The sequence below is a fragment of the Tachypleus tridentatus genome, chromosome 8, assembly GCF_004210375.1.
Source record: "Tachypleus tridentatus isolate NWPU-2018 chromosome 8, ASM421037v1, whole genome shotgun sequence".
Classification (NCBI taxonomy): Eukaryota; Metazoa; Arthropoda; class Merostomata; order Xiphosura; family Limulidae; genus Tachypleus; species Tachypleus tridentatus.
Genome location: NC_134832.1, coordinates 100,414,666 through 100,437,448, shown reverse-complemented (window position 1 = coordinate 100,437,448; position 22,783 = coordinate 100,414,666). Strand labels below are relative to the sequence as shown.

The 22,783-nt window shown below is 33.8% G+C and overlaps 1 long non-coding RNA gene across 1 annotated transcript; it reads right to left on the bottom strand.

The window, feature by feature from the left end:
- Nucleotides 1-74: 74 nt before the first annotated feature.
- Nucleotides 75-15,332, bottom strand: LOC143223057 (uncharacterized). Its single transcript, XR_013012639.1, has 3 exons — nt 15,128-15,332; nt 460-2,530; nt 75-211 (listed from the first exon to the last, which is right to left on the bottom strand). It is a non-coding gene; the product is annotated as an uncharacterized LOC143223057 (long non-coding RNA).
- Nucleotides 15,333-22,783: the final 7,451 nt, after the last annotated feature.

The window sequence follows — 22,783 nt, the reverse complement described above, 5'->3', positions numbered from 1 at the left end:
TATCTGTGGTAATAAGACAAAGAGGAATGTCTAGGCCTAAAAGCCCCTTCTCCCACCACCAATAAGATCCACATGTTGGACTTGCAATTTCCACTGCAGAAAATTTTGTGTAGTACACTGAGAACAATGCACTTTTCACATGCTTTCTAAAGCATCAGTTAAGTGCCTACTTAAGTAACGCAAGGGCACAGAAGGCCATGGAAAATGCATCCTATATAAGAATAGAAACATTGATTTTGATATATATTTTGATGCTTTATGTTAATGATTACAAATCTTATTGGTATCTATCTATCCAGTGCAAAAATGATATTTCATCATCATACAGTTATATCAATATATTAGCCTTGATAGTATACAGTTAATCCATTAATGAGATGAATTAGTTTCAAGTTGAAATGTATGCAAAAGGAAACTGGGCAAATAAAAGAAAACTGAAAAACAAAACATGATACTTACAATTGTTATATCATTTGAAGCCCTTGAATGATTATGTGGTTGAAATGTATAAAGGTATACAGTCCAGAGCTCTCCTAAATTACTGACACTGATTGAAGGCTCATCTCATGCTACTCTCTACCATTCAAAAATTGCAGTGAGTCTTGTTCATTTGCTCTTGCATACAGTTTATCTACAATTATCCTGAATAAATCCAACTACTTGTTGGTTCAGCAGTAACACACTTCACTTATAAACAGAAGCCAGGTTTCTGTCTATTAGGCTATGTGGGCTTGACAATGACACTTGGTCAGTTTTATGTAGGGCCAAATTCTGTATGGTAAGTTTCTACTACTTGTTGATGATAAATTTCAACAATAAATGGACAGCACACAATCCACTTGTTTCAAAATAATATATTCACAACAAGTCAAAGATATGTACAAAAGTTTGTAACACTATTGGTTATCACAGTTGTATCTAGAGATTTAAATACTTGTCTCTTTTTCATCAAAGTCCAAACATGAGCATTCAGTTACTTTAGAACACCATTTTACAAGACAAACTAGTCTTCTTTACTTTTACTACAATACAAGGCTGTGAAACTCACTTTAAAGCTATGAGTTTATCTTTGCCAATGGTATGACAACCACACCTGCAATATTCATTTATGTCTCAGTAGCTGCACATGTTAGGCCTTCTTCCCTCTTGCAGTACCTTTTCAACAGATTGGCATGAAAAATTTTGGTCTCCCCATCCACTTTCACCTTGTGCTGTTATCTGTTGGCCATATCCTGTAACCATTATTTCACAGAACATTCACTTTCTTGTCCCCAATATATCCTTCATCTGCTGGCATGTTGTGATTTCTTGATATATCTTGATGTTTGTCAAATGTTTTGATTACCTTTGGCAATTTTGATTGATTTGCTAACTTGAACTTACCATCAGTCATGCATTGCTTAATCATGGAGATAGCTTTTCCTTTTTGTGGTGAATTGGATGTTTTGTCTCAATTTTCTTTCTTCTGGCAGGGGCATACATGATGACAGTTACACCTCACTTGTTTCTTGCCATAATTATATATGTAAGTAGCTCCAGCTGTTTTACAAATTTGTTAACAAACTTGCTATTAAATATACACAACTTCTCATTTTAAGTTAATACAAGAGAATTACTTGGCTTATATAGTGTGAGCATTAAGGTAAATTATTGTTAGAAATAAGTTATGGCAAGTTCATTTACGTAACTGTGTACAAATCATATACTGTGTTGGTGATTGATATATTGTTGTATCATTTTACTAGAATCTTCTAAGTCTTTCTCAGTGTCACACTAGGACATCTTGTAGAAAGTTCTAGGCCTCAGTTGGGTAATGTGTGTGTGTGTATGATAAAGTTTGTTCTTGTTTAGTAAATTAGTGTAAATGAAAGTAAAAGTGAAATTAGACTGTATATGTTACGCTGTAACAAGTGATTTCTGAAGTGAGTATCAGAACTTGAATTTAAAAAAAAGAGACAGAGGAGAATAACTTGTCAGAGGGTGTTCAAAATAATTGAATCTGCCTGTGTGGATTTTGACAAAAAAAAAGAGAATTATTTAAAGCTCTGAATACATCTATGATAACCCATAATGCAATTTTTTGTACATACATTTGAGTTATTTTGATTTTTTTTTTTAAAACAAGAGGATTATGTGCAATTAATTTATTGTTGAAATTTAACACTAACAAGTTACATACACATACTGTAAAGAATCATGGCCTCATAAAATTGACAATTGCACTTTTTTACAGTATGGTCCACTTCATAACGAACATAGCAATTCTTTGCTTTCTATGAAGATTTATGCTGTTGTTTATTGGTAACAGACACTCCCTCACAATGTGCCCCAATAATAATAAGCAGAGCATTTCTTCCATTTTTTGTTTGTTGAACTTATATCACATTTGGTGGCATCTTTTTTCTGGTCAGCCACCCATAGTTTTTAACTTTAAGTGGTTATTCTTGGACTTACTACTTTATCTCCCTCCATCAGTTTCCACATGCTATTCTGCCAGCTTGATCATTTTGTCCACCTCTTTTGGTACTGTCTGTTTGGGAACAGAGCAAGACAGTTGAGTACGTAATCATGAACTGTTCATATATTAATAGATCTGCCAGTCCCTCAAAACTATTTTTACACTTACCTATGTTATTCCATCTTATGAATTAAATATTACTGTAGACATGCTACACACTGAAATACAGTTTCACTACTGTCAGATTTGTATTTCCTGTCATTCCTCCAAATATTTTCCTCACTAAGTTCATAGTGTTTCAGCAAGGCCACTTTTAACTTGTACATGGTCTATGATATCTGCCAATATACACTTGTAGGCCTATTCATGTGAGAGATGGGCTGAGACAGACTGCCCATCTGCCTTTTTCCTAGTTCTAACTTTGGGTGAATCTTTCACATTTCTTTTAGAATAATATATTCAAAACAAGTCAATCATTATGTACAAAAATTTGTCACACTATTGATTGTCACATTTGTATCCATAGCTTTAAATAATTGTCTCTTTTTTTGTGAAAGCCCACAAAGGAAGGTTCAATTACTTTAGAACACCATTTGACAAGATAAATTATTCTCTTCTATCTATGTTATTACAATACAAGCTATAAAACTCACTTCAGAAATTGCCCATTAGAACTAAATTCAAAGAAAGCCTAACTTCGCTTTTACTTTTGATAACTTGTTTGTCTTAACTTCATTGCCTGTATATATATTGCTGAACACTAACACCACAAATACGCAAACTTTTTAAAAGACTTAGACAACTTTTTATGACTACAAGAGACCAATCATTAAAACCTCAAATAAACAGAACATGTGCACTAATTAAATGCAACATTAATATTTTATGAAGTGAACACTGTGTGAAATTCTGTCATTCAATAGATAAAAATACTAGTAATGATCAACCCAGAAAAATTGGGAAGAAATTCAAATCACTCACAAGAGAAAAAAATAACAATAAACTTTTTCAACACATAAAACACAACAATATCACTGCTAAAACTGATACCAGTGAAGCAACTTGTTTGGTGATTATTACACCAATTATTTTAAAAACATCATCCCCAACATTTAACCAATCTGTAAAACAAAATATCAATGAGCAAGTCTCAGCAAGACCTGACTTATACACCTTGCAATTTCTGACTAGCATTACCAATGATACCTCATAAATGCATATACACAACATCTCTAATAGATAAATCACAATGGATGAACTTAAAATTAACTTAGCAACACTAAAACTTTCTTTCCCTGGACAAGATTATGTAAGAAATATCTTAAAAAAGCCTCAAGCAACCTTCTCTGGCATCTTACAAATATCATGAACCTATCCTTGTCAGGATATCTCTCTGCTGTCTAGAAAAATGCTAGAATCACAGTCATCACTGAGACATTACCAAGAACCTCCAACCCTGACAACTTCACACTGATAAGTGTACTATGCTGCATATGTAAAGTTATGGAATGAATTTTTCTAAAAGATTACTCCTTTTTTTTTTTCATAACTCAGTAATCTAATCTCTGACATACAGAACTCTTCATGAGAAGGGCAACAGACTATAGATCATCTAACCAGAGTCACAGAATCTATATATTAATCATTTAACAACAATCAGGTAATAACTGCAGTCTTTTTGGAGTCAAGAAATTTTTTGATTCAGTGTGGCATAATGCATTACATACCAATTATGCTCAATGAATGTTAATAACAAACTAATAGGAAACATAGCTCACTTTTTAACCAACTAAAATACAACAGTTAAAATAAATAACTCTCTGTCAGAGACATTTAACATCAATGTAGATGTACCACAAGGGTCTATTCATTCTACCACCACTAATTTATATACTGCTTGTTAATAATATACCTTTTCCTCACCTAACATATACTTATTTTTCCTACTGTGCAGATGGCATGGCCATATGGAATATATCAGACAATCCACTGATAGCAAGCAACAGAATGCAAAAATCCTCAAATTGCAATCCTAAATTGGTGTAACAACTGGTGGGCCCTTCTGAATCCCGTAAAAACATTGGCATTGTATTTAAATGCAGCTTTAACAAACACTAAAAAAGTAAAACTTATATTAGGTGATGATGAAATAAAGCTATTGTCCAATGCAAAATTTCAATGAAGAACCTTTGACTCATGACATGAAAACAACAATAAATCCTTTAACAAAAGTATTAACAATTTAAAATTCATAATAGGAAACAATAAAGAATGCATATCTTGTGCTAACATTAAAATCTACAAAGCATACGTTCACCCCCTAATAGAATATAGCTCTCAAATCTTTTATACTATGCCTAGAAATATTGTAAAATCACTACCACTCTAGCAAAACAGAGTTCTAACATTAGTCCTCAGACTACCAAAATTTACCCTTATAAATTATATGATCAAAACTTACAACATTCCATTACTTCAAGACAGATTAACGATACTATCCCAGAAATATAACCAAACAGCTGAAACAAGAAACACCCTAACTACTATGCTACACACCTTGACTCATGCCCCACACAAAACTATACTCTTCAAAAAAAGAAACACAAAAGGCAAAATATGAGACAAATTGTTAACAAGTTTATTCTGGGTAGTTCTGTATGACATGTGTGAAACTTTGCACATTCACTGCTGAACATCCAAAGTCTGCAAAGGCGAAGTCCACGCTCACCAGGTGAAGTTTAACGTCACTCAACGTCAATAACGAGTATGCCCCCCGTAAGCATCAATAACTGCTTGGCATCTCCTGCCCATGGAAGCGATGAGATGACGAATCACATCCTGTGGAATGGCTGTCCACTCTACCTGCAAAGCTGCTGCAAGCTGAGGTAGAGTCTGGGGTTGAGGTTGTCGCCATTGCAGACATCGATCCAACTCATCCCAAATATGTTCGATGGGGTTCAAATCTGGTGATCTGGAGGGCCAGGGAAGAACGATGTTGTGGTGTCTCAAGAAGACAGTGGTGAGTCAGGCTGTGTGAGGACGGACGTTGTCATGTTGAAAAACGTTGACGTTCACCATGATGGGTTGCACATGGGGTCTAAGAATCTCATCGACGTATTGTTGAGTCGTAAGATTCCCTCAAATGTCCAAAAGGTCTGTTCTTGTATTGTAGATGATGGCAGCCCACATCATGATGTTGCCACCACCATATCTGTCAACATCCTGCATACAGTTTGCTGCAAAACGTTCACCTCAGCGACGGTAAACACGGGTCCTTCCATCCTGCCTAGAAGCATAAAACGTCATTCATCGCTGAACCAAACATGCCTCCATTGTCGATGAGGCCATACCCGATGTGCCCGAGTCCACTGCAGCCGTGTTGGCGATGTTGCTGGGTGAGAATGACGCCTCTGACTGGACGTCGAGGTCGGATTCCTGCATCTCGTAGACGGTTGCGTACTGTCTGATCGGAAATCCTACACAGCCCTGGTATGGTTGAGGCAGTAGACGTCGCAGTAGTGATCCTATCCTGAAGGTGACGTAACCAGATGTAGCGATCTTGTGTGGGCGTGATCACACGAGGTCTGCCAGATCGTGGACGGTCACGAGTTGATCCTTGTTGTTGGTGAAGATTCCATAGCCTTGTGATGGTGCTTGGGTGGACATTCACAGCTCTGGCTACATTTGATTGAGATTCACCTGCTTCCAATCGACCAATGGCGTTGTTGCGTTGTGCTTCAGTCAGTCTTGGCGTAACTGTATTGCGTGTCTGTGGCTTAACACTGAGCTATGGAAACCAAGAACCTGTCACTTTTATAGGGATTTTGCACATGTTGCACTTGTAGAACATGCAGATCTCTCAAACAAATTTATTGGGCACGCATGCGTTTCAGCGAAAAATCCGATGTTTTCCTCCGTTTTCAAAGTGCACAACTTTTATTGTTTTATTGTCGTTTTGGTCTGACAATCAGTGCCTTAACACGTGTAACATCACATACTCTGAGCTTGTAATGTTATTACATATATTTCTCTTTAAAATAAAAAAAATATCCCTTTTGCGTTTCTTATTTTGAAGAGTATATTTTTATACAACATGTACATGATTTTTAAAACACCCTGAAATAACTGCTGATGAAAGCTTAATTTTATGTATAAACTAATCACATTTTGTGCATTTTTCTCACTTTAGCACTGGGCATTGGACAGATAGAATATTTGAGACCTGTCTTGTGAAAGTGGATTTTCTTGGGGTACTCCCATTTCACCAAACATGCTCGCCCTTTCAGCTGTAGGGGCATTATAATGTGATGGTCAATCCAACTATTTGTTGGTATAAGAGTAACCCAAGAGTTGGCAGTGGGTTGTGATGACTAGTTGCCTTCCCTCTAGTTTTACACTGCTAAATTAGAGACGGCTAGCACAGATAGCTCTCGAGTAGCTTTGTGCAAAATTCAAAACAAACCAAACCCATTTCACCCCACAGGAAATTCAAATGCACTTGGATTTACAGATCCCAGCCACCCTTAGATCCTGATCATGAGAAGTTTGTTGATTGCTTTATTAAACATTTGTCACCTAGCTTCTCTAGAACATCATATCAATGGCCTTGGTCATCTTCTCTATCCTGGAACCCAGTGGACTTTTTTTTCTGATTATCAGACTCCCTCGCTCTTTTTAAATACCATTAATCAAACGTATAACACATATCCCAAAAAAACTTTAAAAAGCCATGAATATAACGTAAAATTAGCATGAGGTTGGGAGAAGGGGGATAATAATATCCCTTACTATACTTGTTGAGGATAGTCTCTTTCCTTTAGAAACTAAATTCCTGTCACAAAATTTTTAATGCGTAACGGAATCCTAGAACTTTCTTCAAACTACGAGAAGTTATGATGTAACAATATTTACTTAAAACAATGAGAAAAATTCAGAAGGTTCAAGTAACATGGCATCATTTCACAATAATTAAACTACATAACAAATGATTCATAAATAATAGTTACATTAGTAAACTTGCCATAAGTAACCCTTCCTAAAATGACTTACTTTAATGCTTACACAATATAAACTAAATAATTATCTCACATTAACTTTAAAATGAAATTTGTATATCTAACTTGCTGCTATTTATTAATAGTTTGAAGAAGTCTTTTGAGGTGTGTCTTTAGTGGTATTCTTGTCACTAAAACCTTTATATATTTTCTCTTCAAATAGTGATCTTACCTCATATTAATCTGAAACCTCTATAGACCTTTTAGAAAAACTGTTGCTACATACCTAATATCATGTTTGAACTGTTGTGTATGATTAAAAAGATAATAGCTTGGTCTTCCATAGACACTTATGTAAACATGTGCTTCATCCAATGTAATGATGTATTTCCATTCATCACATGCTGGATACTGCTCTTGCAGTTTTTGACTGTTAGCCTTCTAACTGACTACACCCTTGTGCAAATTAATTTAAACAAATGGTCATTTTACAATATTTTCAGCATGGCGGCCAGTATAGTCTCGCTGATTTCCTTTAATAGTCATTTTTTCACACAGACAGCATCATTAGCTGTGTTTTGCAGTACATTCGATCTATTTTTGGGATATATGACGAAATTTTGAGGAATATTGCATGTTCGCAGATCTCCAGGTGAGAAACTTCGAGAATCTCACATCAGTCAGTTCATAAAATATCCCTTGAAGAAGATTGTTTGGAGCTTTTTCAGCTACTACGACGTCGGAGGCTTATATATCATAGAAGGTATGATGCGAGGACCACAGTACATTGAAATTTTGCAGAGAATAGTCATTCCAGAATTGAAAAAGAAATTTCCAGACGGATCTGGCATTTTTCAGCAAGATCTGGCTCCATGCCACACATCGAAACTTGTGAAGAATTTTATGACTACAATGCAAATAAAAGTGCTGGACTAGCCTGGAAACTCACTGGACTTAATTCCAATTGAAAATCTTTGGGCGATTTGTGAAGAAAGACTTCGGGGAAAAGACTGTACTAAGAAAGATAAGCTAATTGAGGCCATAATTGAGGTGTGGTACCGCGATCCAAAAATTAGTAAAGATTGCAGTCAACTCGTGGACTCGATGCCCAAGCGGATTAATGATCTTCTGAAAAATAAAGGCAGTCATATCATGCATTAATTTGTGAGTAATTTTTGTATTCTCAGAAATAAAAGGCTAAAGATTTAAAAAAATCGTAATTTTCTGTCTTGTTTCAATTAATTTGCACAAGGGTGTATGTGCTTCACAAGAAGCTTGTGAGTACATCTTTTGTGTTGCTTTGGTTGGCATGAATCTGTGTGAATTATCTTTTTTTACAGTTCTAAGAGAGGCTCCAACTACAATTGGCTGCTGTGGACTACCTCTGGTGTGCTTTTATAGCCAGTTGTGGAGTGGCATATTTTTGTCCCTCATAGAATCACATCTATCAACTTACAAATATAGTGTAACCTCATATATATCATTTTATTCAAAATATGTCTCCTTTATAATTGTGGAATAGTACTTTCAGATAGCAGACCCTGCAATGTAACACTTCCAGAAGGTGTAAATTTTAGGTGTCTTTTATATTAATATATCACTACACTTTAACTGAATTGTAACAAGAGTGTTCAGGTCTTTAATCTATGTGGATAAAAGGAAAGATAGTCAAGATGTGGTGATTGAATATACAAAAGTTGTTACCACAGATTGTGAACAACCTTCTTTAATGTTTATCACATTAGATATATGAAGCTTCTGAGCTTATTACATTTTCTATAATAAACAAGAGCAAGTTATATTTTTAATTTAATGTAACTTCCATATCTGTATTGCTTTTGTGACATTTTTAAATAATTTTTCTTGTTTGTTTTGTTTTATTCTCATCCTGAAAATAAAACCACCCATACAATGAAATTATAAATCTTTTGAACTAAATATTCTATACTCTACATTTTGAAGACCAGTTATAACTGTAAAATATTTCCCCTTCTCCACGTTTTATTTAAAATTTGAGATAACAGAATAATGAATTTTAATTAAATGTTACATTATCCTGAAGCTGACTTATCAACAGATATGTATTACAATAATCCCATTTGACTTTCACTGCTGAACTCTAATGGTATCCCACAATAAAGCACAGGCACATTAGATACCTTGTAGCAAATCTGGGGTACCTTATATTCACGAATTTCATAAAATTTTAAAGGGACATAAAAGGAGCTTATTAGCTCATCAAGGATGTCCCTTGCAGCTTCCATCTGTAACCACCCCTTGCTACTGATATACTCATCTAGTCTTTTCTTGGACTAAGTTAAATGTTCTACCTCCACCAATCTTGAAAGCAGTTCATTCTATAAGTCAACCACTATTTAAAATGTAATACTGTCTAAACTGCAGGTGACTCCTATGCTTCCAAAATGTGAATGTGACCCATTGTCTCATTGTTTTACTGCTAAACATGAAAAAAGCAGGCACAGAATGGGCAGGTGGGTTAAGGCATTCAACTCGTAATCTGAGGGCCATGGGTTAGAATCCCCATTGCACCAAACATGCTTGCTCTTTCAGCCATGGGTGCATTATAATGTGAAGGTCAATCCCACTAATCATTGGTAAAAGAGTATCCCAGGAGTTGGCAGTGGGTGGTGATGACTAGCTGCCTTCCCTCTAGTTTTACACTGCTAAATTAGAAATGGCTAGCACAGATAGCCCTTGTGTAGCTATGCGTAAAATTCAAAAAACAAACAAACATAAAAAAGCTTGATGGATCTGTATTATCAATACCTTTAATAATTGTAAACATCTGAATTGAATCCCCTCTCCAATGAAAACAAGTTTAGAGATTTAGTCTCTCCTGATAGAACAATCCCAGGTATCTTCCTAGTGGCTATTTTCTAAACCATCTCCAACAACTCAATATCCTTGAGGAAGGGAGCCCAAAACTGTACACAATGTTCTAAATGAGGCCTTACAAGTGATCTATATGAAGAAACAATAATATCACTCATCTTGTATTCGGTATTTCTGTAGATGCTACCCAAAATGCTATTAGCTCTATCGTTAGTTACAATACACTTCTCAGATGATGTGAGTGAATTTTCAATTCAACACCAAGATCTTTTTCTTTGATTGTGGTATGTAATGAATTCCTATTTAAATCATAACAGTAATTTTTGATACAGTTAACCAACCAAAAATTTTAATATCATCTGCAAACTTCAAAATTTTGTTATTAATTCCAGAGTCAATATCATTAATATAAATCACAAATGGCAGAGGATCCAGCATGGAGCTACGAGGCACACCACTTGTTACTGTGATCCAGTCAAATCTAACTCCATTTATGACTACTCTCTGCTTTCTGCTCTTCAGTCAACATTCTATCCAATTTAATAACATTTCTCCCAGACACACGGATCAAGTTTTGTATAAATAGTTTTATTTTTTGTGAGGCAGCTTATCAAATGCTTTCTGAAACTCAAACCAAATTCACAGTACTTCCTTCATCAACATCCTCAGAGAATGTCTGAAGATTTGTTAAACAAAATGTTCCATTAGTAAAACCATGCTGACTCTTTGACACTACATCAAACTGCTTTAAATGACTCTACAATGCATTTTTAATCATACTCTCTAAAATCTTTCCAACTACTAATGTAAGACTAACTCACTTATAATTGCCTGGACAATCACCTCCTTTAAATATAAAGCCAACACTAGCCAACTTTCAATCTTCCAATATTCTTCCACTACTCAATGATTGATAAAAAATATTAGCCAGCAGTTCACAAATAAAATTTTTAAGTTGCTTGAAAAATCTACTATTTGGTCCAGTTTATCACTTTTATATTAATATTTTCTCCCTACATTAAGTACTATGGTATAGGTGTAAAACATATATCTTTCTTTGTAAAAACTGAAAAAAAACATAATAAGTTTATCACTTCATAATCTTCTGAGATTAGCTTCCTGCTATCATTTTTAAGAGACACAATCACCATCCAAATATTTTGCTTACACATCATGTACATAAATAATTCCTTATTGTTTGATTTAACTTTCTCAGCCAGCTCTCATCCATTTACAATCTTTGCCCTTTTAACTTCGTTTTTAACCAGCTCTCCCAATTTTCCATAGCCCTCCAAGACCTTATTATTTCCAGTAAGTTTAAATTTCTTCATTTCAGTATGTTTATCCCTAATATGACTTCTTAAACTTTTACTAAATCATACTGGTTTGTTCCATTCCATTGCTCTTTTTTCTTTTTTTTCTATAGGGAATATGTATGTCTTGTATGCATACTAATGTTTCCATAAATGTTAACCCCATCTGTTTAAGATCCTCTCCCAACTCTTTAGTTCAATATACAGAAACCAGGTCATGTCTCATTCCATCAGAATTGGCTTTCTTGAAATTTGGAATCAGAATACTGTTCTTCAATTCTACATGTAGTGAAATCCCACATCTAAGAGTGCAATGGCCACTTGTACTTAAATGCTCATCAACCACAAATCTGTCTATTATATTCACATTGGATACTACTATTAAATCTAAATGAGATTATTATTACAATTAGGTTTAGGAAAGGTAATAATATTTTAATAAAATGAAGTTTCATGAGCACATAGAAAATTTTAAACTCAGGGATGATCTGTTATTATAGTATAGTCTGTTAATAGAACAAACATTAATTCTATTGTCCAACTATGAATTATTAGTTTTGGAAAGAATGAATTGGACAAAAATATCTTAATTCCATTTACATATTACAAAACATTGAAATACTAATAATTATATCATTACAAAATAGTTAAAGAATAGTGGATCTAGATGAGAATTGTGAAGGATCCCTAGAGTATGAAAAACGTGGTGACTGAACTAAATCTACCATCAATATGCACACTATTTGAGTGACAAATCAAGTAAAAAGCGGATTAAAGAACATAATTAGACAGGCTACGAAACATGTCACATTTAACAAAACCTTTGCAATGTCAGAATAAATTGCATCTAGTTAGTCCTGAGTAAGGACAGTTGGTCATGTAATATTCATAAAAGACACCAAGTTGGTAATAACTGACTTATTTTTGGTAAAGTTGTGTTGAATTGGAGGAATTTTACAGTCAAAATAAAAAGATAAATTTTTAGCAAAGCAATTTAAAAGAGAAATAGGTCTATAACTTTTTTACATCTGTTTCAGGCCCAAATTACTAGAGCAGATCACTGATCTATACAGTAGTCTTAAACTGGAATATATTGATTACACTATGTAACAAAATTTTTACTTTTTCTTGTTCTTGGGCAGAAAGTGTTATTTCCCAATTGCTCATGCCTAAAGTAAATGGAAAAGACCTGTTTTTCTCTTCAAACTTTGCTTTTGTGACTTGGGTAATGAAGTTTTCAAATTTACCCATTTTCCAGAACATTCCAGGTAAATTCAGTGCTGAGTAGCTGATAGAGAATTTTCTTGAACTTACAAGAAATTTCAAGAACCTTTTAGAATTTTCTAGAACTTTTCATAGTAATATATATATACAGGGGATCACCACTTCAGTTTAGTTCTAGCTGCCTAAGTGAACACATAGACCTATCTGATTTTATCAGAGATGGCATCAAGAAACTGCAAGCATTCTCCAGACACTTTCTGCTATGTATGTAGCCAATGTATCAAAAAAAAAAAAAAAAGCACTCTGTGACAGCATCTGCTAAAATGTGTGAAGCCTACAAGGCATATTTCAGCATGCCTGTCGTGGAATCAAGACAAACTCTGGGCACCTCATTTTACCTGCAAGCACTGCAAAAAAAATCTAGAATGTAAGACAGAGAATTTTTACTTGCTTAAATGGTAAGATTTTATATCATACAAATTTTAGACCTTTTAAATTTTATATATATTTTATTTTTTATTACCAATAGTATAGAAAAAATATCACATATAAAATATTTTTCATGAACCTCTTACGCATTAGTTGTAGATGAAATAAATTTATTTTTCATAACAATTTTATTTTGCTCTTGCAGGATGGTACAGAGGGGAAAAGAGAGCTATAAAGTTCACTATTTCAAGAATTTGGCATGAATCCTCTGCCCACTCAAGCAATTGACACTTCTGCATGGTGGACCCTTCCAAATGTCGGGCTGGCAAGAATGCATCTGCTATCATGTATCCACACCTTCCATCATACATCACCCCAGTACCACTCTGCCCTGACTTCCCTGTACCCATTTTGCCAGAGAGAAAGCAGCCATCTCGAAAAATTACTCACTTCTCAACATTTTTGTTCATGTTTGTATAACTTCAGTACAAATACATGTAAATCATGATTCCTGTGTTGTGTTATTCAGACCTTATATAAATAAAAATGTGCAAATTTGCCTGTTTTTACATAGAAAATAGGCTAATTTCTAAATTTCATTATCCAGGTCACAAAAGCAAAGTTTGAAGGGAATAATGGCCATTTTCTGTACTTTTACAGCATAAGCAATTAAGAAATAACACGTTCTATCGAGGAACAAAATTTGTGTTACAATGTGTTAATTGCATCCTAGATAACTTTTCTGTAACAGCTGTGAAGGAGAATAAATTAATGACTTTATTATTTTTCATGCCTCAAACTTTGATAGTAATTTTTCTAAACTATTTCATGTTTGTTTTTTATTTGTATGCCATTTGATAAGATGAAAGGATTTTAGTAATAATGAGAAGAAAAAGACTATTTCATAAAACTCTTTGAATAAATAAATATACAATTCTCTACATATAATTGCTTATGTAATATTAATTAATAAGCTGATATAATAATTAAGTATTCTTTAATTTCCGAGTTCGACATTACCTGAGTGTTTGACCAACAGTTAAAAAAGTGGTCTAGTAATGAACCAACATATTGGTTCAACTAAGAGCCAATGTGCAAATTACCATTACCATTACCCAACTTTTGGTCCCATATGGGTTATTAGCTACCCAACAGTTATTTACACAATAGTAAGTCTACTGTGTAGGTCATTGTAATTGGTAAAAGTCACCCTGTTTGTTAGTCAGTGAATACAGACAAGGCTAAACTGTACAAGCTGTTGCTGTATTTAATATTTATATGGAAGTCAAGAGATAGATGAAACAATACAATGTAGGTAGGAGCTATGAAAAATATTTATTATTCGACTACAAATATTTCTACTCAAAAGTCAGTGATATGCTACACCTAATAGGAAATAATGTAGAATTTGAGCAAAAGGTGCAACAGTTGCTTAATTAGTTTGTTAATTTGTTTATTAAGTAGTTTTTACCCTTTTATACTTGTGAAGAATTATTTAATAAACAAAAAGTAAAAACTACTTAATAGTTCAGAGAATTTTAGTGAAAAGCACTTTCTATCTTAGTGCATCATTTAGGAATGAGAAAACAGACGAATAACTAAACCTTCAAAGAAACAATACGTAAAAACATGTAGATTGAAACAAAAGTACAACTGTATAAATTTTGGGATAACAAACTGTTATAGCATTAATATTATGAAGTATTTCACATCAGTAAGTAACTTTTATAGATGAGGCATTGTGTAGAGTAAAAATCGGAGTAACTGCACATAAATTACTTGGTGCAACAATTTTCTCAAAGTTACATTTCAAAAATATGTTCATATAACCAAGATTCAAATTATAGCATACTTACCACAACAGACAAATCTATTTCCATTCTATTTCTCTACTTTTATACTTACAGATTATTTTTAACTTTAAAAAAATTGACAATATCTTTACTTAAACAGTTGTTTAAGGTTGTTTTTGAACTGTTTGTGCTAGCAGTTCCTCATTTTGAAGTGATATGCTCGTAGAGAGTGAACGAAGCTAGCCAAAGTCCTCCACTGGCAACTATTGAACTACTATTTACTATAATATTAATAAATAGTGGGATTGATCACAGCATAATTATGCCCTCAAACTTGAAATGACGTATTTCGAACCCACATTCTGCAAATTGCAAGTCGAGTATCCTAAGCAACAGGTAAGTGCTACTTATACGCTATACTTTTATTTATTTCAAGTAACTCATTCAGTACTAGCAGCAAATGGTTAGAATTGAATGCAGATATTTGTTTGAAGTGTGTAGCCTAATGGATATTACACTAAAAGCTTGATATTACCTCTCCAGGCCTAGCAGGCAGTAAGAGTATAAATAAACAAGAAACCGACCCTCAGGAATGGTATTACACTTTAGTGAATAAAAAATTTCCTTATTTGATTACTTCTATTTGCCTTTTCATTGCTGTTTATGTTCAACTTATTCCCCGTATAATTTTCCCATAATCTGCTTTTTGTGAATACTTGTTTATATATATGTTAGTTATCAATGTACACGAACACCACAAAATCTTTCGTTCGAGAGGCAGACTGACAGAAAATCCAGATAATGCTAAAATTTCTAGAATGGGAACAATAGAGTTGCAAAATGATAGATAATTAATCATAAAATGGTGAGAATGAACACTTAAAAGTTAAAAATACTCAGTGTTCTAGTTTACAGAAAACAAGTATTAAAACAGCCAAAAGATTCTCCGAAATTGTAATTTTATAAACTAAATATATTTTCATTCATTTTATCCATAAATTTAGCTTATGATTTATTTCGCAATACATAACACATGATGAAAAATACAGACTGAAATGTAGAGTGCTGAGTACGTCATATCAATATTAAAATAATTTTGAGTATGAAAATCAACAAGTCACTGAAACTACAACGGATATAACGACTAGAAGGAACGGCGTGTATCAGAATTACAATTTAACATTGCGTAAGTAATATAATGCCACCAAAAACTGACAGTTCTGGGAAGAGAATGTAACAGTTCTTTCTGATGCAAGCATTTATTTACTCGCATCATAAATACAAATTTAGATCGAACGATTAGAATTTTTAGATGAATGTATCATCTGTACTTAACAGGTGATAACCTATGCACACGAAGGTCAGAGGAAAACTGCCCACCTTTCATACAATATTTCCACTTTACAAAAACGTTTCACATGAGAATGTGTGCATCATACCATAGATGACTGACCCAGAATGATAAGTAACAAGGAATAAGAAACGTAACAACTTCCTTGAGGGGTTTGTAGTTAATGCTGTTTACAATGGTATACGTAAAACATTTTATTTTTTTATTAAATAAAAGGATAGAGTGCATGTAGTACACCTGCATACCACTGGCCTACTTCTTGTGAACATAAAAAACTGAATTAAATTATGAAATTAAGAATTAACTGATATACGTTTAAAGTACTTCTTTTAAGAGAAGGGCGGACTAACTAATAGTGCATTCCGCAAGATTTATAACATTTATCGTTATATGTTTATTTTAGTGCCTATGCTTGTTTCTGTACCTGTTTTCAAAAACCTGTAGAGAATTTTGGAAAGTGAAAAGCAACAATACGTTTTACGTGGGCGTCCGAAAACAGTGTAGAAATTTCAACAAACTCGCAAGATTCCTACAAAAAAAAAAAAAAAATGCTGAAAGACAGAGGAGAATATTATTGGATAGCTATAGTCAGTGTGTTATAGATCGAGAAAGCTATAATTGTCTATTCATCGAAAAATTCCAGAATTTGACAAGGAATGTTATAGATTTCGAACATTACAAACCATAACAACTTCAGTGAATTACTTCGGATGTTATTGTTTCCACGAAGACATTAAATATCTTCTCCCATAACAAGTAAACTCTAACCGATGTGAGGATAGTCAAGAAAGACATCGCTAGTTCAAACGAGGTGCAACAATATCAACTCAGAATTAATGTGCTCGTTGTGAACTTGAACTATCGATAAAATATTCAATTCTAGACAAGATATGATCGAGACTCAATGTAGAATGTAACTTTGTAAAACTCTTATATAAAAACTATAATTTGTAATAAAACTATTAGTAATAACCGTTATTATAAGTTGTATTCTTTCATCTTTGTACACTTTGTATATTAAAATATATTTTAGTTAAAAAAGGAAATTGTGTATATCAGTCTTGTTGGTAAATAACATAAATTTGACATATGTTAACAGTAAATTAACTTCTAAATTCAAATTCAGATTTCCGGTTACTTGAAAGATTAATACGTTAACATGGCCCAGCATGGCCAAGTGTGTAAAGCGTTCGACTTGTAATCCGAGAGTCGTGGGTTCGAATCCCAGTCGCACCAAACATGTTCGCCCTCCCAGCCGTGAGGGCGTTATAATGTTACAGTTAATCCCACTATTCGTTGGTAAAAGAGTAGCTCAAGAGTTGGTGGTGGGTGGTGATGACTAGTTGTCCTCTCTCTGGTCTTACACTGCTAAATTAGGGATGGCTAGCACAGATAGCCCTCGAGTAGCTTTGCGCGAAATTCAAACAAACAAACAATACGTTAACATACGTAATATAATAAATCGAAGACTCGTCCGAATAAAATTATAATTCGTAACAGACATAAAACTTCAAAAGTCGACTGACAAGTTGGCAAGTTGTTGATAAATTAAAGGTGAAATATTAGTCTTCTCAAGTTGCGAGAGATTCAAAAGCAAGAAAATTTGACAACTGAAGGTTGTAAATTTTGATCAGCAATATAATATCACAGTAAAAAACAGAGTTCAACTCTGAAAAGTATAAGGAGATACAAGAAATTTATCAGATACGAAAAGGTAAACAGATATATGAAATGAAGAAATTATAATTATAAAAAATGCTTAACAAAAGGTATGATAACACCAAAAGGATATATATTAAACTGAAAAAAGCCGTAACTCAAATAATGCGGCTGCCACAAGTGATAAAAATTAATAAATGAAAAGACACAATGTTAAATAAACTGCACAACACTACCATGAAATAATTATAATTTATAGAAAGTAGTTTTAACTAATAGTATTCTAAGTAAATTAAAAAGCTGTGATATGGATGACAAACCATATGCTGTGTGAGATTTTCACAAATGAATTAGGAGAAATTGAAATGCTACAAAAGAATGAATGAAACTCATGTAGACCTTGTGAATTACGAAAAAAAGGTTGAGATGTGATTAATTATGAAAAGCTGAAACTTTGACTTAATAGTTAGATGTGCTGAGAAGAGCTCGTGGAATTATACGATTTATTTACAGTAATTGTGAATGTAAAAACGAGAAATTAATTTTATCTTCTTGTAAAACTCTTTCAAATTCTCTGAGAATGTAACTTATTTTTAGGTTACTTGGTGGGATGTATATTGATACATTAAATATTCAAAAGAGTTACATGAACGTCACATTGTTAGAAAACATTTTGTAAGAATGTTTAAAGTCCTTGAATTTTGGGGTGAAAACTACATGTGACACGATTTAGGTGTTTTAAGTTATTACGGCTTATAAAAATCTACCCCTCCCGCTAGTGCAACGGGATGTCTAAGGGTTTACAACGCTAAAATCAGGGGTTCGATTCCCCTCGCTTGGCTTAGCATACAGCCCGATGTGGTTTTACTATAAGAAAAAGTGTAATAGTGGGTGTAATAAAATCGGAAATATGTTCAAGCTAATAAGTAGACCCTGAAAATATATTCTTAGTCAAGACTAGCTTTGTGATGGAGTTATAAATTTATGGAATGGTTTATCAGATTATCAATATGCGTGTGTTATGATAAAATATTTTAAAGTTTGGATAATAATTATCGTTATTATTCTTGACTTTTGGGTGGGGAATTCTCTCCATCAGTTTGCCAAGGCAGCTTAACAGACTGATGGGGCGGAAATTATCTGGATTTGTTCTGTTAGTTTGTTTCTTGGGGATCGTTGTTATGATGGCTTTTTTCCATGTGTCAGGGTAATACCCTGTCGCTAATGAAATGTTCATGATGTTTGTGAGGTGTTGTAGTAGGGGAGTGGAACTTTTTTGAGAATAATATTTGGTATTTGGTCATGTCCGGGGAAGTGTTCTTCAAGTTTTGATATTAATCTTTAGTTCGGTTATGGTTATTTTTCTATTGATTGAATTTGAGTATGCTTCTAGTGTCTCTCCGGGAAATCCTGGTGAGAATGAAGCTTGGTTTGCATTTATGTAGTTGTTGACATGGTGTTGGTGTTGTGTGTCGAAATCTACTGAGTTTAAATCGCTAAAAGCGGATTTGTAATAGTCAGCTAATAAGTCAGCTTTCTCTTCGTCCGTCCTTGCGATTTTATTGTTGTGTGTGATGTGTTGTAACAGAATAAGTGATTGTTTTCTTTTTGATTTAGGAATTGTGTTTTTGTGGCTTTCTTTATGGCTTCTGTAATTTGATCAACATATTTGTCTAGTTCTGTTTTGTTGTTTACATGTTCGATTGGGTGGGGTAGGTATGAGTCCAGAGAGGCATTAAAAGTGAGCCAGTCTGTTTCAGTGTAGGTGTATGCGGAAGGAGTCACGTACGCCACAGCCGGGTGGCGCGGGTGAATCATACATGATACGGCATGTCTGCGAGCTTATAACGCTAAAAATCGGGGTTTGATACTCGTGATGGGCAAAACACAGATAGACCATTGTGTAGCTTTGTGGTTGGGCCTGGCATGGCCAAGCGCGTAAGGCGTGCGACTCGTAATCCGAGGGTCGCGGGTTCGTGCCCGCGTTGCGCTAAACATGCTCGCCCTCCCAGCCGTGGGGGTGTATAATGTTACGGTCAATCCCACTATTCGTTGGTAAAAGAGTAGCCCAAGAGTTGGCGGTGGGTGGTGATAACTAGCTGCCTTCCCTCTAGTCTTACACTGCTAAATTAGGGACTGTTAAGAAATATCCAACTATTGAATATTTCATTCCAAAAACTGTAAGTGGATGTTTTAAATGCTCATAATAATATTTGGTAACAAATTTCGCGGTCATAACTTTCTACAGCTGTTCTGGTGTTCTCAGGCTCACTAATTTCACATTTAATATATTGTGCAGGAATTGCAGGATAATGGGAAACTCACCAGAAAATTTTATGTAGAGCAGAAATATGGCTTGTCTTAACTTTGACTGAGCTCAAAGTAAAAGAAAAAAGAAAAAAAAACTGAACACAAACAAGACATAATGAAGCAATCTTTACTTACCCGAACAATTATTAAAGTTTAAAAACAAGTGATTTTATATGCATTTACTAAATAGTTATCAAATTATCAGACATTTTTTAAATCATCCTTCAGACTGAAAATATATGACATTATGTATAAAAGAAAAACACACGTGAATGAGGTTTATTCTATCTACAAAATAAGAGATATACTAGACGCATCACCTGACTTACCAAGGGAAAAGATCATTGTCTGTTTCTAAACTGTACGCTCTACCTTACAGCAATCGTTCCCACAGGAAAGTAAATGTGATAACCTAACAGAGTGACCTGGTTTAGTCAGTGACTGGATGGGAAGAACTTAGTGGTTCTCTTTACCAGTATTGTTTATCAAGCATAAGTACATAATATGTATAGAAATTTTAAAGTTTGCATATTAAATAGGAAAATGGAAAACATGTAGTGTGCTTTTATACTATAATTCTAACTATTATTTTGTTAAACCTTATTTATAAATCATTTGAAGTTTTCCTTAGTAGTATCCTGAAAAGTGAGCTTATCACAACTTTTTAATCCTATTTCGCGGGTCTAAAGCATCTATAAATCATGTATCAAAAGTCCATGCACCTGAGTCCTTGGTGGAGTCCCTTCTTCTTCCTTCCAATTTTTTTTTATTGTTTCCTCGTTACTGAGCTCTGGTAAAGGTCATTTTCTTTTATCATTAGAAATATGAAAATAAAATAAAAATTGCAAAATGTAAATGCTTTTAGAAGTTTGTAATATAGTTTATGTCAAAGTTACAGATTTAAAATACCTCTGATCTCTTCTAATTGGGTGTGTGTATGTTTTCTTATAGCGAAGCCACATCGTGCTATCTGCTAGATCCACCGAGGGGAATCGAACCCCTGATTTTAGTGTTGCAAATCCGGAGATATACCGCTGTACTAGCAGGGGTTTTCTCATTAGAAAAATATAAAAGAAAAAATCGGAATTTATTGCATATTTGCAAATACAGGTCAAATTGTTCTACTATGTGTTTACGAAGAAGATGCTAGGTCTTAACACATCGTTTTATTTGAATAAAAATTAAATAATTTTGTTCTATAGAATACCATTTTCTCAAGTTATCACAAATGTGATTGAAGAGAACAAAGATTTAAGAGTGAAAGGATGGCACACAATAAATTAGGAAAAATCTAAATACTTAACTTTCTATTCAAAATAATGTCTTAGTAAAGTAAAATGCGTTTTTCCGATTTTAAATTGATATTCAGAGTTCTGTTTAATAGGGATGTAGCTGAATAGTGAACTTAAGGAAAGGTAAACATAAGTAAATATCGACTGACATTTTTATAATGTCATTAATATTAACGATGAGTAAACAACCGTCAAGTAATAAAAATTAACTTTAATGTGTTATGAAAAAAGAAAAAGAAGCTGTATGGTTATCATGAAAAATGAAAGATCAGTTCTTGTATATTTGAATTTACTTTTAATAAAATTGTATCTAGAGTATCAAAGATGAGTGGGCCCGTCTAATACAGCGGTAACTCTACGGATTCACAACGCTAAAATCAGGAATTCGATTCCCCTCGATGGACTCATCAGATAGCCCAATGTAGTTTTCCTATAAAAAAAAAAAAAACACACACTCTCAAAGATTTATTGTGATATTATCATTTAAATATCACTAAAAGTTGAAGGATTGCTAAAGATCGGATTTTGATACCGATGGTGGGCCAAGCAGTGATAGCCCACTTGTGTAATGTAGCGATTAACAAGAATAAAAAGATATAGCTTAAAAAGTTTTATATACAGTGCTGAACAAAATCTTAAGGTTAATGAACATAAAGAAAAATATGCATTTTGCTTTGTTAGACTCAAACACTTATTTTAGTAGAGTTTCGAAAGATGAAAATAACAAAAGGACAAATAAAAAAACAAACTTTTTAGCATTTAATAGGAAAATGTGAACACTATGAAATTAGCCAAACACTAGTTGGTCAAAAGTTTAAGACCATACTGAAACGAAGCGTTAATCGGTAAACACGTAACGAAATTTAGTCATTTGTGTTCAAGCATTAGCGTTGTCACCATCTCCCACTGACCTCTCTTGTGTTATATTGGGTAAAAACATAGCAAAGTCTAAAATGTTGACAAAGTTTGAACGTGGCAGAATTGTCGATCTGCAAAGGCAATGTTTCTCTCAACGTGCATCGCTGGTGAGATTGGGCGTAGTAAAACTGCTGTTGCAAATTTCTTAAAAGATTCTGAGAGATACAGAACGAGAATTTCAAGTGACCA